Raw genomic sequence first — 16299 nt, 5'->3', positions numbered from 1 at the left:
TCTCACTTGTAACATTTCCAAAAATGGAACATCTTCGTTAAAAACGAACAGCACACTTAACTAATTTGATGGTGATTCCACAATTGCAGGCATGGCGGTAGGGAGGTCCATTGGGGTGGGGCACAAAGCTGCGGAATGCTACCGTGATCAGCTGATAACAATTGTGTTCCATGGTTGTGAATTGGAAGTGTTACTGTCGGAGATTCTAGAGTGGAATGTGGTAATAAAGAACACTGCCCTGGAGGCATGGACATAGGTAATGTCGTAGCACACTTAATTTACCAGGGGAGAGTTGGCGCTGAACAGACACACGCACTGGAAACTCGTGCCGCACGTTTAAGATGCAATATTGTGCATTGGCCGCTGAGTCGGTCATGCTCTGGGCTCTGATGGACACTGCTTATCAGCCTTTATGAGTAGAACCATCCACCACTCCCTCTGAAAAGAGAACACAGCTTCAAGTGCAGTTGAAGAAATGATCTCTTTGGCCAGGGTTGTCATAAATACCTGCCTCGGAGCAGAACTCGGCGTGGATTCCATTTCATGACACAAATGGGATTTGCCATGAAAAAAGTATTTTTTTTCATATTTTATACCTTGCTTTTGCCTTGGGGAGTTGAACCAGAATAAAGAAGATGGGACCTGAATTAATGTGGCACCACTTAAACTTTTTTATTATTTTAAAGGCTGTTTGGGATAAAAATTTCACTTCTGAAGTCTATTAAAATTAATGGACAGGAAAACGTGAGCTGGCAGTTCCATGATCGGTGCTGATAGTGTACGTTGGAAGCACAGGGGCAGAATTGTTCCTCTTTGGCAATATTCCAGTGTACGATATCAACCTGAACTTATTTCATAAACAAACACAAACTTAATATCAGCTAAGTGACACTTTAACTTTGAATGATTTAAAAAAACATGTTTTTGAACTAAAATGAGTTTAAAATTGTAGAAAAAATTAAACTGTAATATGTACTTCCCTGATTTTGTCAACACCTTAGGTCATTAGAATCATACAGCACAGAAGAGGCCCTTCGGCCCAGCGAGTCTGCACCGACACACTAGAAACACCTAAACTCCCACTTAATTCCATCTGCCAGCACTTGACCCTGAATGCCATGATGTGCTGAGTGCGCATCCAGATATTTTTTAAAGGATGTGAGGCAACCCGCCTCCACCACCCTCTCAGGCAGCACATTCAAGTCCGTCACCACACTCTGGGAAAAAATGTTTTTCCTCACATTCCCCTAAACATCCTGCCCTTCACCTTGAACGTATGCCCCCCCTGTGACTGACCTTCCAACTCAGGGGAACAGCTGCTTCTTATCCACTCTGTCCACATCCCTCGCAATCTTGTACACTAATATTGATTTACAAAAACGGTGCAGTAACAGGATTAGATTGGATTGGTTAAAATAGACCAGTATGCTAATTTTATCAGAGTACCATATTTTAGTGAGCAAAATTTCATGCAATTTGAAAACCCTAGGAGAAATGCAGTCCCCTCCCACCTGTTTTGGGAGCCTTAGCTAAGAGCAGCCAATTGACACGTCACCTTTAAGGTTTGCATATTGCAGAGACTGCCCACCAGTGCAGGTGGGTTCATGGGATCAGCTGTCTGACTTTACTTCATGGGTCACTGCAGTCAACAGTAGGGGAGGGGGTAGGAGAGGGGAGTTGCCCCACATCCTTTATTGTTGCAAGAGTTTTCTTGTTGCTCTTATTCATGGCCTCACAAGGGTGTTAAAAATGCATGAACCTATCTTCCGACCTTGATTTGGATCAATCCCCTCCCGCAACCGCCCCCCCCCCCCCCCCCACCCCCCAGTTAAGCCTGCTGATAAACTCACTGCTAATTCCTGAACCTGCTGCTAAAGCATTTCAACCACTGGGACTGAGTGCAGGCACCTGCTAAAAGTGACTCAACTCTTTCTGAGTTTCATGCCTGTGATAAAAGGCCTGCAGATCAGCTTCTGGTGGCTCCAGGTTGGGTAACTACCTTTCTGGATTCTAACTGACCATCCCTTTGGTGTGCAGGTCGGGTTAAAATCAGCCCTTAGGGTTTTACACTATTTATCTCTTGGTGTAGCATCCTCGTTATAAAAGGGTTGCTAATCATCCCTTAAGCCATAATATCACCATAAGGCAAGACAAAGATTGTCTTGAAGAAATTGAATTGAAGAAATACCTCAGCCCAGGGATTGAACCTGCACTGTTGGATCTATTCTTATTACACTTTTAACTAACTGAGCTAACTGACCTTTTTTGCAATATAGTTCAGATTCAGTTCAATTATTCAACTTAAATTATAGTGGTGAATTGAAACAGAGTTATCCAACTACACGTTGTTCCAGGATGTCTTGATGGAGGTCAATTGACAACACAAGGATCTGCCTTTAATCCTTCAAGTAGCAACACTATAATCTGTGGAGCTCCAAGTGACATTGTATCTGATCCCTCAACAACTCTCCTCACCAGTGTAGAAAACATCCTCCACCTCCTCCCCCGCCCCCCCGCCCCCCCCCATTCCTTCTTTAAAACCTTTCTTTTGTTTCCAGTTTTGTGCATCTCATGTTGCTCTTCACCTCAGAGAGGGTAGGATGGTGAGTGAACACTGAATGATTGGTCTGCACTTAAAAGTTTAATCCTTCACCTAACACTTTTAAAAGTTCTGGTAGCTAATTTTTCAGGAAATCTTTTGAACTTGCCTGAATACAATATTTTCTCCATCAACATAAACAGTGGTTAGCACTGCTGCCACACAGCTCCAGGAACCTGGGTTCAACTCCTGGCTTGGATCACTGTCCATGCGGAGTTTGCACATTCTCCCCGTGTGAGTGTGGGTTTCCTCTGGATGCTCTGGTTTCCTCTCACAGTCCGAAAGACGTGCTGGTTAGGTGCATTGGCCATGCTAAATTCTCCCTCAGTGTACTCGAACAGGCGCTGGAGTGTGGTGAGTTGGGGATTTTCACAGTAAAAAAAACAATGCTTTGTATGATTTTGCTGTTATCTATCACTAGGTGGCAGTAGATATACACCAGTTGAATAGAGATGGCGATGGCAGTTCTTCATGGCCAGAAAAAGTTCTCAGTATATTCAAACCATAAAGATTGAAGCAGTATCAAAGCAGCATCACAACTTAAAGCTTGATTGTGTTTATTTGTTAGAACCTTAAAGTTTCATGTACCTGAAGTTTGAATCTTTTTTAAAATGAAAAACCTTCTTATTGTTTTATCATTTGAAGCTGTCACAGTTTGATTCTTTCTGTTTGTTTTCTTTGTTTTTGGCCTCCATTGCAATTGTTTTTTAACTCTTCAGCTTTCAGAGTCCCCACAATTGTTTTTTTTCCCCCAGGCTGGAGTCACAAGCCTGCCAAGTGGCTAAATTCTTAATTATACAAGAAGACATGGATCAGTAGAATCTGAAGATGTTTTTACAGTAATGGGGCAGTTAATAACAGACAATGGTGCTCGTTAACATAATTGAGCTGCTCTCCCGAGGCTAGGTGCCAGTGGAGATTTTTTTAATGTGGGTCTTGAATTCCCATCAAATCTCCAGTTAAGGACAAAATTGTCAATCCAGATTCCTCCACCTTAAGCGAGCTTCAGGCCTCCAGCTTTTATTATAGTAACCCAGGAGCCCAGAATAATGCTTCGAATCCCACAATGGCAGCCGGGGAATTTACATTCAATTGATTATTAAATCTGGGATAAAAGGTTAGCCTGAGACATAAGTAATCATGAAACTAACGGTTTGTCAGAAAAACCCATCCGGTTCACTGGTATCCTGCAGGGGGGGAAATCTGCCGTCCTTACCTGGTCTGGCCAAACGTGACTCCTGATCCATAGCAGTGTGGTTGACTCTTAGCTGCCCTCTCAATTGACCTATTAAGTCATTCAGTTAGAAGGTGGCTCACCACCACTGTCTCATGGGCAATTAGCTATGAATACCATTTGCCAGAGATGTTCACGTCCCAAGAACGAATTTAAAAAAAACAATCAATGATATTGTTTGACAGGTTAGAGATGTATTTTCCTATAGTCAACATATGCTGGAGTTTCCTACTTAACTGCACTACAGCATACTTTCACCATATGGACTGCAGCACTTCAGGAATGAGGCTCCTCACTAGCTTCCCAAGGGCAACTAGGTATGGACAATAAATGCTAGTCTTACTGGCAATGCCCATTTCTAAAATAAACAGCTCATGTCCACTGGCTTGGTACACTTTGGAAGTTCAGTTAATGATTTTGTCACAAGAAACAGAAAATGCTGGATAATCTCAGCAGGTCTGATAGCATCCATGGAGAGAGAATAAAGTTAACGTTTCCAACCTGGATGACTCTTTGACTCAAAATGCTGGTTCTATTTTCTCTCCATAGACCTATTGAGATTTTCAGCATTTTATGTTTTTGTTTCGGGTTCCAGCATCCATAGTATTTTGCCTTAATCATAGAATCATAGAATCTCTACAGTGCAGAAGGAAGTCATTCAGCCCATCGAAATGGCACTGACCACAACTCCACCCGGGCCCTATTCCTGTAACCCCACATATTTACCCTGCTAATTCCCTGACACTGGAGTCAACTTAGCATGGCCAATCAACCTAACCCACACATCTTTGGACTGTGGGAGGAAATCAGAGCACCCAGAGGAAATCCACGCCGACACGTAGAGAATATACAAACTCCACACAGACAGTGACCTGAAGCCAAAAATGAATCTGGGCCTGTGACGCTGTGAAGCAGCAGTGCTAATTACTGTGCCACTGTGGTTAGCACTGCTTTATCTAAGTAATTTTGTCATGCAGGTGTAAGCATTAACCAATCTGAAATTCCACACACAGCACGTGAACCTAATGACCATTTTAACTAGTTATAGTTTACTGAGAGAGACCAGGAAAACTACTCTGCAAATAGTACCAAGGGAATCTTTTGCTCTCATCAGGGTCGCAAATTGCACCTCAGTTTACCATTTAGTCTGAAACATTGCACCTCTGGCAATGTCGCTCGTCCTCAGTATTGCACTGAAGTGTTAGCATGGAGTATGTGTTCAAGTCTTTGAAGTGGAACATGAACCCCAAATCCTCTGACTCAGATGGAAGTGTGGTGACACTGGGCCATGGCTGACATTTTAAGAAGCTAAGTGTTGCTCTGAGCTCCATCAGAACAACCTGGACCATAACTAGTCTGGGTCCCTTAAATGACTATGACAATATGCCTTCCAAAAGCTTGCTCTACTTCGGTGAGAGGGAAGATTAGACCAGGGGAAGATTCTTAAATGTAATAATCTGGCTGGGTGTCAATGCTAGTAGAAGCACCGAGGATGCCAATAATTCTAAGTTGATCTTCACTGGGTTGGGGGGAGAAGTTGGTGCCTCAATTTTGGAAGTAGCCTGCAGTATTAACAAGGGGCTTGGAAAATTCAGAAGGGGGAGAAGGTATTTCCCAGGAACCACAGGTGGGTCTCACTTGCACTGCTGTGGTCGTCAGCTTCCTTCCTTACACTGTGTATTTCTGACCTGTAAGTCAGTTATCCTAGTCAATCCCCCTCTGAGCTATTTGTTTGCTGCTTATTGAGACCGATGATAAGCACTGAAACTGGTGGGAAGCTGAATTCATTGTCCCTCTGTTATACTTCCATTAGATTTCTGGTTGCAAGGACTGGAAAGCTTGTGTTGCATGAACCTAAAAACAAGAAGGCTCAATTTCCATGGTGTCAGGGAATGGCATGGAGGGATGAAAATGACTGCTGGTTCCCAATACCAAGATCCCCAACCCCGTTCCTGGGTTTCAGCTTTTCAGGAATGCCTTTTAAAACTCAGGGGAGTATCGGGTTGTGAACCTGCACCCAACACTCCTGACCTGACCAGCTGCATTGCACGAATAGGTATTCCTATTCCTCTGCAATTTTCATAGAGTCGGGCCAAGTTTTGAAAGAGTTGTGGTGACACCTCAGAGGTGTTGCAAGCCATTAGGGAACTGACTGAAAGGTAAATTTAAAAGGTCCTTCTCAGGTCCTTTATGTCAAGGTTTATCTACCACCTATATCCAAGGCTCCTTATGCACCTCCATGCCAATATATGCCCCATTCATCTTCTAGCCCTCATGCCAAGCTATGATACTTCCATGCCCATTCACCCACTTTATATTGTATAGAACCAATGAACTCTATAATATCAATAGGTTATAGAATCATAGAATTATAGAATCCCTACAGTGCAGAATGAGGCCATTTGGCCCATTGGATCTACATCAACCACAATGGGGCATGTGGACTGCTTAAGGGATGAGGGATGTGAGTGGTGAAGGCTGGGAGGCATTATCTTCTTCACTGTAACTGGGATGAACTCCCACAGCACCGAGACAGGCTTTTAAACAGCCCATCCGTGGCACTCAGCTGCCCCTGGGGCTGCTTCCAACCTTTTTCCTGGGTTAGCTGCTGCAACTGTAGTCCTCATCCAACCATCGCTATCCCACTACTCCTGCAATGAGTATCTTTCCTGGCACTTTCTCCGGAGTTGGGTGGGCTGTGCTAGGCAACCCTGAGGATGAAAGTCCAGCCCAGAGTGTAAGGAGATGCAGCAACAGCACGAATTCCACTTTAGAGAATGTAAATTGATCTATGCTTTTTGCTTGCGAGAGACAATATAGAAACATAGAATATAGGAGCAGGAGGAGGCCATTTGGCCCTTCGAGGCTTATCTGCCATTCAGTATGATCATGGCTGATCATCCAACTCAATAGCCTAATCCTGCTTTCTCCCCATAACCTTTAATCTCATTTGCCTCAAGTGCCATATCCAGCCACCTCTTGAATACATTCAATGTTTTGGCATCAACTACTTCCTGTGATAGTGAATATGTACATTGCGGGCTCTTTCAATGTGACGTCCTCACATTCTGTTACTAACACAGCCAGAATGCCATCATGTGGGAGAGTGTGGCCAATCTATCAGTGATGGGTTTTGTGAAGGAACCCCTTTTTAATTTCTCTCAGTGTCATCAACTACAATCAGCCTTGGCTGGATTGGTGAGACAATATCTTCCAAATCATCCTCTTGGTGAATCCTGGAGAACTTCATTATTCATTCTGTGTTGGCTGTGTTTACATTGCTAATGTGTGACATTATATTTATATGTTATTCTTCCAGGCTAACTTGGACACTCAACAAATGCCAGCAAGAGTTGTCTGGTGAGTCGACACAATGGTCATTAAAGAGAAAGTCTTTGGATGCCATTTTTCTGTCATAGATTTTCTGAAATAATAGATCTACAATAAAATTCCACTAATTAACACCATTCAAACAATTTAATCTTGCAGCATTAGCTGACGGATAATCCAATGAGATTGGTTGCTGTTGTAGCTCTAATGACCATGTTATTAAATGCATTTGACACAACCACAATGACCCAGTTTGCATTTGTTTTCAATAGTAAAAAAAAGTGTAAATGCTGTTTTGACAAGTTAATTGAAGACAGAAAAACTGAGGAGTAACGCAATGGCCAGAATTCCTTACCCCTCATCCTCCATGGGTTTAATGAAGGACAGGGGCAGGTGGGGGTGGGTGTAAAGTGGGGTGGTTGGGGGGTGGGGGTGGAGGTGGGCGGTAACAATGCAGTGGGAGCTGAAAAGTTGGTTTTCTGCCAGCACAGAATGATCCCCATCTTGGCAGGTCCCCATTCCCGCTAAGAAACTGTTTTGCATCCCATTAATGGGCTGCAGATGAAGGCCCAACCGGACTTTTCCTCCTCCCAACTGACCTTGAACACATCTGGACCAATGTGACCTGTACTTGTTGGGACATAGTTGAAGAAAGCCTGGGGCAGCCTGCGGAGATCAGGATGAGGCCACCGGTGACCGTGAACCATGGAACACCACGTACTGTGTGGCTGGGCTGAGCTTCAACCATGTGGGTCTGGTGGTTGCAGCAATATCCAGGAGTTGAATCTCCAAGCTGCAGGTGGACTCTGCATGATGTCTGGTCAGGCAGCGATGGTCTGGGCTGATGTCGGAAGGGGCACATGGATTAGACTGGGAGAAATGGAATGAAGAGATGGGGCTGGTGTGAAGGCTCAGAGGAAAGCAGGGATGGTTGGGGGTGGTAGGGAAAAGTGAGGGTATTGTAGAATGGGTGAGGTGGTATGGAACTGGAAGGCGGAGTGTGGGGGAGCAGGCCAGATAAAGGGGTAGTAGGCACATAGGAGAAGAAGGGAAAGGTGTTCAGAGGGAAGGGTTTGTAGTGCCACCTGATGGGTCTTGGGACTACACTGGAGAGAACAGATGTTAGGAAAGGATGGTGAGGGCTACTGGGGACAGCGGGAGCTGATAGAATGGGGTGGAAAGAGTTTGGTAATGACTGGAGGCCGAGGGTTGTCATAGGGGATATGAAAGGAGAGGCGGATTCTGGGAGCTTGGCTGTATGAGTGGGGGCAGATCTAATGTCATTGTGTTGGGCTCCTCAGGAAGGTAGGAGATGTGAACATTCACTTGCATGGGATGGAGGTTGATGGGGGTGGTTGAAGGATCATCTTCAAACTTTGTGGCCTGGGGCTCAGCTCCTCCTTCTACAACTGAATCCTGGGCTTTCTAACCCATAGACGGTAGTCAGTAAGGGTAGGCAACAACAGCTTCTCCACGATCATCCTCAACACCAGTTCTCCACAAGGCTGTGTCCTCAGCCCCTTACTATACTCCTTATACACCTATGACTGTGTGGACAAATTCCTCTCAATTTTCAAGTTTGCTAATGACACCACCGTAGTGGTCAGATCTCAAACAATGACGAGACAGAGTACAGGAAAGAGATAGAGAATCTGGCGAACTGGTGCGGCACCAATAATCTCTCCCTCAATGTCAGCAAAATGAAGGAGATTGTCATCAACTTCAGGAAACATAGCGGAGGGCGCTGTCTGCATGAATGGGGACAAAGTAGAAATGTCGAGAGCTTCAAATCTTTAGATGTCCAGATCACCAACAACCTGTCCTGGTCCCTTCATGAGGACATTATAGTTAAGAAAGCCCACCAATGCCTCTACTTTCTCAGGGGACTAAGGAAATTTGGCATGTCTGCTATGACTCTCACCAAATTCTATCGATGTACCACTGATAGCATTCTTTCTGGTTATATCACAGCTTGGTATGGCTCCTGCTCTGTCCAAGACTGCAAGAAACTACAAAGGGTCGTGAGTGAAGCTCAGTCCAGCACTCAAACTAACCCCCCATCCATTGACTCTGTCTATACTTCCTGCTGCCTCGGCAAAGCAGCCAGCATAATCAAGGACTCCATACACCCTGGACAGTCTCTCTTCCATCTTCTTCCATTGGGGAAAAGATACAAAATCCTAAGGTCATGTACCAACTGACTCAAGAACAACTTCTTCCCTGCTGCTATCAGATTTTTGAATGAATCTATCTTGCATTAAGTTGATCTTTCTCTACATCCTAGCTATGACTGTAATACTACTTTCTCCATTCTCTCCTTTCCTTCTCTATGTATGGTGCGATTTGTCTGTATAGTGCACAAGAAACAATACTTTTCACTATATATAATACATGTGGCAATAATAAATCAAATCAAATCAACTTTGGGAAGGTCAAGCATAACACATGGCAGGTCTGTGATACTGGGGGATGGTATGGGTTGTGGGGTAGGAGTAAAAGTATTCAACTTCATCTGGAAGGTAACAACAACCATTGCTGTTAAGAAGGATGCTGAGCCTTGTGGTCAAAGTCTCAAGATGCTGCATGGGAGTTGGGTCAGTAAGGGTGGACGGAGCTGCGGATCAGCTCAATTGGACAACTGAAAGACAACCCCAGCATGTAGTATTTCCAATGATGAGGCCATTGGGACAGATGAGCGTGTGAAAGGTAAAGGCTCAGTGATCTCGGGAAACTTCTTGCATATGGCTCACAAGGGCCCTGGCAGTTATGTTTGTCTTACGTATGTATGAATTGAATGATTCCAGAGGACATAGACCCAGCCTGGCGTGTCCCTTAGAAGATGACTGGTTTGGGGGGGATGGGTGGTGTGCGCAGGCTTAAGGACAACATAATAAATAAACAATATTTGATCTCAATAAAGAGCAAGTGGACTATATTCACACCCATGCAACCACATGTGCAATTAAACTTTCTTAATCCTGAGTTCCCTATCATTTCTTTTAGGTTCTCCCCTGATGTCTGCAGCAGGAGTGCAGACAGCCTGCTGGCCAGCTTTTCTTATTGTCTTGGATGAATGTGATAGCTGTCTTCTGGAGATCCTAGGGCTGGAGACCCTGGCTGACTTTGGCTGTCTTGTTGTGGGGCAGCTGCTCCCTCTGCAATCACACAGAATGAAGTTGAAGGGGTTACGGGCAAGGGGAGCCACAAGGTCCAGACACCCTGGGAGAGTGTGGAGATACAAGGATGTCCAATAGCCACTCCTTCTCCCTTTAGGTGTCCCAAGGCCCCTGTCTGACTCTTTGAAATGAGGTAGGAATGCCAAATCCCCCTCTTGTGTAGCCATGCCAAAAGCTCACCAATAGTTACAGCAATAGAGTGGAGTGCATATCCCTGGCAGAAACTGAATATTCTGCTGGACCAGATTCTTTCTCCATGGCATCCACCATCCTTTGCATGGAAACATCGATGTACACACATATTGGAACCGCTTATCACCTGTGAGTGAGAGAGGATAGAATGAGTGAGTGAATTAACTATCTCCAACATGGAGGAACGTATGACCCTTAGGTTTCTGTGGAGGAATAGAGAGATCTTGGGGTTCATATCCACAGATCTCTGAAGGTTGCCACTCAAGTGGATAGAGCCGTGAAGCAGGTTTATAATGGGTTAGCATTTATTAACAGGGGGTTTGAGTTTAAGAGCTGTGGGGTTATGCTGCAACTATATCAGTTGTTAGTGAGATCACATTTGGGATATTGTGTTCAGTTCTGGTCACATCACTATAAGAAAGATGTGGAAGCATTGGAGAGAGTGCAGAGGAGATTTACTAGGATGCTGCCTGGTTTGGTGGGTAGGTCTTATGAGGAAAGGTTGAGGGGGCTGGGGCTTTTCTCTTTGGAGTGGAGGAGAATGAGAGGTGACTTAATAGAGGCTTATAAGATGGTGAGAGGGATTGATAGAGTGGACGTGCAGAGACTATTTCCTCAGGTGGATGTAGCTGTTACTAGGGGGCATAACTATAAGGTTCATGGTGGGAGATACAGGAGGGATGTCCGAGGTAGATTCTTCACTCAGAGAGTGGTTGGGGTGTGGAATGCACTGCCTGCTGGGATAGTGGAGCCGGACACTTTAGGAACTTGCAAGCGGTTATTGGATAGGCACATGGAGCACACCAGAATGATAGGGAGAGGGATAGCTTGATCTTGGGATGGACAGAGCTCGGCACAACAATGAGGTCTGAAGGGCCTGCACTGTGCTGTAATCTTCTATGTTCTATATGTTCTATGCATGGATCCTTACAGGGTGGAGCCTGCTAGCTGACTTCTCCATCTCTGCAGACTTGGTCTAGTTCCTTCCCAGCTAATGGAGCTGCTCAGTCCTCAAAATCAATGAGGATCTTGAGGTGAGAGAAGATGGAGTTCGGGGAAACTGGGATTCATGTGCCTTTTTCATGCTTTCTGTCTGACAAATAACCCACTGGATTGTGTGCCATGTGCTGAAGATTGACCATGCAGATTCTGGGCCAGCATCCTGCAGAGAAGTGAACACAAGGCAGATAGAAGGATAAGGCTTATGGAGGCATTTCATTAATGGTGCTTCCTGGAGTCCTAATGCCAAACTCCTTTTCCCTCTCAGACAGCATCTGTGCCCCCCCCCCTTCCCCTACCTGCTCCCAGACAGAATGTGAGCTCTGTGTGTGAAAGGATCAGGAACTCACCATCTGCAGACTGGCTGGAATTAGGCATCACTTTGTCACACTGAGTTGCTCTTTTGTGTCTGAGCTGCACAGATGGTGCCCTTGCCCATGTCCCCTATACAATCCAGTGAGATGAGTCTGAGCAGATGAGGGTTAACTTACCCTGGTGGAGTGGACAAGGTCATTCACCCATTTATGGCATTGCAGGACAGTTCTCTGATGGACAGTCTAGGCACTGACCCACCTGGAGACTTCCTTCTAAGCAGCATTGGCCTGACGGCTCTGCCTCTTCCTTCCATCCTCTGGGTAGCAGACACCCCTCTTGACTTGCACTGCATTGAGAAGGATCTCATGGGATGTGTCACTGAATCTGCAGGCCAGGGCTCCCAGTGATAATGGGCCACCTCCTTCTTCAACAGTGGGTAAGTTGATGTCTGTGTGCCTTATAAATATGGTGCCCGGATATGACAGTTGGGTGCATGCCATCCAGCTCGCCCTGCCCTGAAAAATGTCAGGAAACCCCTGACTGCATATTTAATGGGGGTCGGCATTATGCCACCCAACCTGACTTCCCACTGGACTCTGCAGTGGGAAAGGCTCTCTGTTCCTGCCCCTGCCACGCATCAGGAAAGGCAAATTCTGCCCACTGTTACTATAGAAGTTGAATCAGCTGGAAAGCATTGCACTGCCTATTTGTAGAGAAAAAAATTACAACCATAGCGTTAATATCTCACAGAAGTTATCAAGGAAGTAGAAATAGAGGCTGTTAATGGTAATGTGCTACATAAAATGTTCCACTGACTGCATGTGAAGTGAGTGCGAGAATGATTTGGAATGAGGCAACTATATAAATTTTTGTAATGTTGGGTCTTTGGTTTGCACTAAATAATTCTCAATTTTGTTGTCAATGCCACTGTTGGCTGTTGGCACCAATACCGAAGGATTATTGACTGTTGTGTATGCACTTCACGTTTGTTGGGTGATAATTGTTGGGTAATTGTTGGGGAGTCCAGAACCAGGGATCACAGTCTGAAGATTTGGGATAGACCATTTAGAATGGAGGTGAGGAGACATTTCTTCACCCAAAGAATGATGAGCCTGTGGAATTCATTACCATAGGAAGTAATTGAGGCCAAAACATTGAATGTATTCAATGGCTAGATATAGCACTTGGGGTGAATGGGATCAAAGGTATGGGAGGAAAGCAAGATTAGGCTACTGAGTTGGACGATCAGCCATGATCGTGATAAATAGCAGAGCAGACTCGAAAGGCCAAATGGCCTCCTCCTGTTACTAATTTCTATGTTTCTATGTGTAATTACTGGGAAATAATGCTACAGTTCACCTCGCTGTCTGTTATCATTGTAGAAATCAGACACTTTGTATTAGTATGGGTGCTATTATAAAGGTACAGGTTGTAGTGGTAAACTTTGAGACCATAGTTAAACATGTACCAGAATTATTCTATATTTTTCCCCAAAAGCACAGTTCAATTATAGATTTTAAGAGACATTTCCTCAGGCTGGAACATATATGGTTCCGGAGGTTAATTGCAAAGCAGGGGATGTCAGATTAGCTATTGTTGTACACCTCATCTTGATTTTACTTCCTGTTGATGGCCCATAATTCGGCAGGTTAGGTTAAAGTGACCCTCTCTCTGCTCAAGGTATAAAATTGTTCTTAAATTCAGGAACAGTCTTTCAACAAATAGTTTACCTTTAATGTGAAAGAGTCTGGCTTAGAGTAATTGGGCTGCCTGACATGCAGGTATCATACCATAGATTCCCTCCAGTGCAGAAAGAAGACATTCAGCCCATTGAGTCCACACTGACTCTGACAGAGCATCCCACCCAGGCCCTATCCCTGTAACCCCGCTAATCCTCCTTACCTACACATATTGGGACACCAAGGGGCAATTTAGCATGACCAACCCACCTAACCGGCACATCTTTGGACTGCGGGAGAAAACCAGAGCACTGGAGTAAACCCGCGCAGGCACAGGGAGAAAGCCACACAAACAGTGACTCATGATTGGAATTGGACCCAGGTCCCTGGCACCCTGAGGCAGCAGCGCTAACCACTGTTCCACCGTGCCTACTCTAATAAATATAAAAGTAACTATATGTGACCAAGGTACATTGGCAATTATCCTTTAAGGCCTTTTCCTTGTAGTTAAATTGAACCTTTGCCCTTTTGTTTAAAAACACAGTTGCTGGATCATATACCCTAGTGGAACTGCAAAACCTACAGAGGGACAATTTCTCTCCTGAGTGAATTCCTTTAAGAGCAACCTTTGTGTCGTTTTAGATGGGACGAGAAAGTGATTACTGAAATATTGTGTTTTTTTTTCTGTCAGCATCTTTGATAGCCCTGTGCAGTCTGCTGGTGTCTGAGGACAACAGCTGCAATGCTACCAGCGCCCCGTACATACTCTGTGATACCACAATTTGAGTGGGCACTCAGGCATCTATGTTACTGGAGGCCTTGAAGTCTGCCTGCCACGATGCCATCTGTGATTCAACAGCAAACATTAGCATAGCTGCCGGTTCATCTCAAGCAATCATGCCGGCCTCTTCCTCAGGTAAGCTTCAACAAGAAAAAAAAAACAAGCTGAAGTGGAGAGGGAAAAAAAGGCATGAAATTAGAGAAATTTACAAAGTTTGACAAATTGCATCTTGGAGTTGCCACGAGCAAATGGCTTGTGATGATTAATAAGTGCAACAATAATTGCATTTCATTAAGATTGATGGCACCCCATTTAACCTCCCCTCTCATTTCAGCCCTAAAGTGGAAAAAGATGAAGTTCTCATCTATAATGGCTCCTGCAATGTCTCCATGGCGATGAAGGCAATGATAGAGTGTGAGGTGTTTCGACAGCTAGAGCCGGTTACAGCGAAGATAACAGAAACATTCGAACACTGGGGACAAAACATCCAGGTACTATAGTGTCACAGAGCCTATTAGCTAACCCTTACACTGTCACAGGTGCGAATGTGGTTTGCTCAGGTGTCAAACCACGTAGGCCCTTAATATTGATTTACACAGGAAGCTTTTCCTTTTTCAAGACATGTTGGAACTGCTTTATTTTAAGGCAAGTGGCAAGTGCAAACCGTTCAGATAAACACTCTTAAGTGGTGTCCCATACTGTAACATTGTTGTGAATGATAAAATAGATGGCAATTTGAATATCCCAACCAGTTCAGCTTACAATATAGTACCTGTGCTTCATAAATGGCAACGTTCTGATTGACCCCAGCTTTGTCAAAGGTCTGGTTTTTCCAATTTGTAAAAAATTGTAATTAATATATCAACCTGTATTTTACTCTGACTGACCATTGTTCCGCTAAAGATAAAGATTGGTTCCTTCAGTCATTTCAAAATATTGTAGACTTGGTGCTTTTGGGAAGTGACTGCATATTTAGAGATATTTGTAACACTATTTTCTTGAAAGGACATGAGGGTTCACAAGATCATGACTAGATACTCAACTGGACATTTGGAAAAGCTCTTTATAACCTGAGGTTTATATTGTTAAGATCTGAGATCTTCTGGAGGTAATTCAGTGGTAACCTGGAATAAAACACGTCAATAATTCAGACTCTGAGGGGAGACCTGACAGAGGTCTACAAAATTATGAGAGGCATAGACAGGGTGGATAGTCAGAGGCTTTTTCCCAAGGTGGAAGTGTCAATTACAAGGGGGCATAAGTTCAAGGCAAGAGGGAGAAAGTTTAAAGGAGATGTGCGGGGAAAGTTTTTCATACAGAACATAAGAACTAGGAGCAGGAGTAGACATCTGGCCCCTCGAGTCTGCTCCGCCATTCAATAAGATCATGGCTGATCTTTTTGTGGATTCAGCTCCACTTACCCGCCTGCTCACCATAACCCTTAATTCCTTTACTGTTCAAAAATGTATCTATTCTTACCTTAAAAACATTCAATGAGGTAGCTTCAACTGCTTCAATGATTCACAACTCTTTCTGTGAAGAAGTTCCCCCTTATTTTGAGGCTATGCCCCCTAGTTCTAGTTTCACCTACCAGTGGAAACTACTTCCTTGCTTCTATCTTATTTATTTCCTTCATAATCTTATATGCTTCTATAAGATCTCCAATCATTCTTCTGAATTTCAATGAGTATAGTCCCAGTCTTTCCTCATAAGCCAACCATCTCAATTCCAGAATCAACTTAGTGAATCTTCTTTGTATCCCCTCCAGTGCCGGTATATCCTTTCTCAAATAAAGAGACCAAAACTGTACACAGTACTCCAAGTGTGGCCTCACCAGCACCTTATACAGCTGCAACATAATCTCCCTGCTTTTAAACTCCATCCCTCTAGCAATGAAGGACAAAATTCAATTTGCCTTCTTAATTCCCTGCTGCACATGCAAACCAACTCCTTGTGATTCTTGCACAAGGACACCCAGATCCCTCTGCACAGCA

The 16299-nt window shown here is 44.3% G+C and overlaps 1 long non-coding RNA gene across 1 annotated transcript in view; it reads left to right on the top strand.

The window, feature by feature from the left end:
- The first annotated feature begins 14266 nt into the window (after positions 1 to 14266).
- Positions 14267 to 16299, top strand: part of LOC145345525 (uncharacterized) — an 80409-nt gene continuing 78376 nt past the window's right edge. Inside the window, exons 1-2 of the long non-coding RNA XR_013887078.1 lie at positions 14267 to 14440; positions 14640 to 14796. This is a non-coding gene — a long non-coding RNA (uncharacterized LOC145345525). The remainder of the gene's footprint in view (positions 14441 to 14639; positions 14797 to 16299) is intronic.

The sequence above is a fragment of the Carcharhinus amblyrhynchos genome, chromosome 7 (assembly GCF_965287045.1).
Source record: "Carcharhinus amblyrhynchos chromosome 7, sCarAmb.v2.hapA, whole genome shotgun sequence".
In the NCBI taxonomy this organism is placed as follows: Eukaryota; Metazoa; Chordata; class Chondrichthyes; order Carcharhiniformes; family Carcharhinidae; genus Carcharhinus; species Carcharhinus amblyrhynchos.
This window is presented reverse-complemented; position numbering and strand designations above follow the sequence as displayed.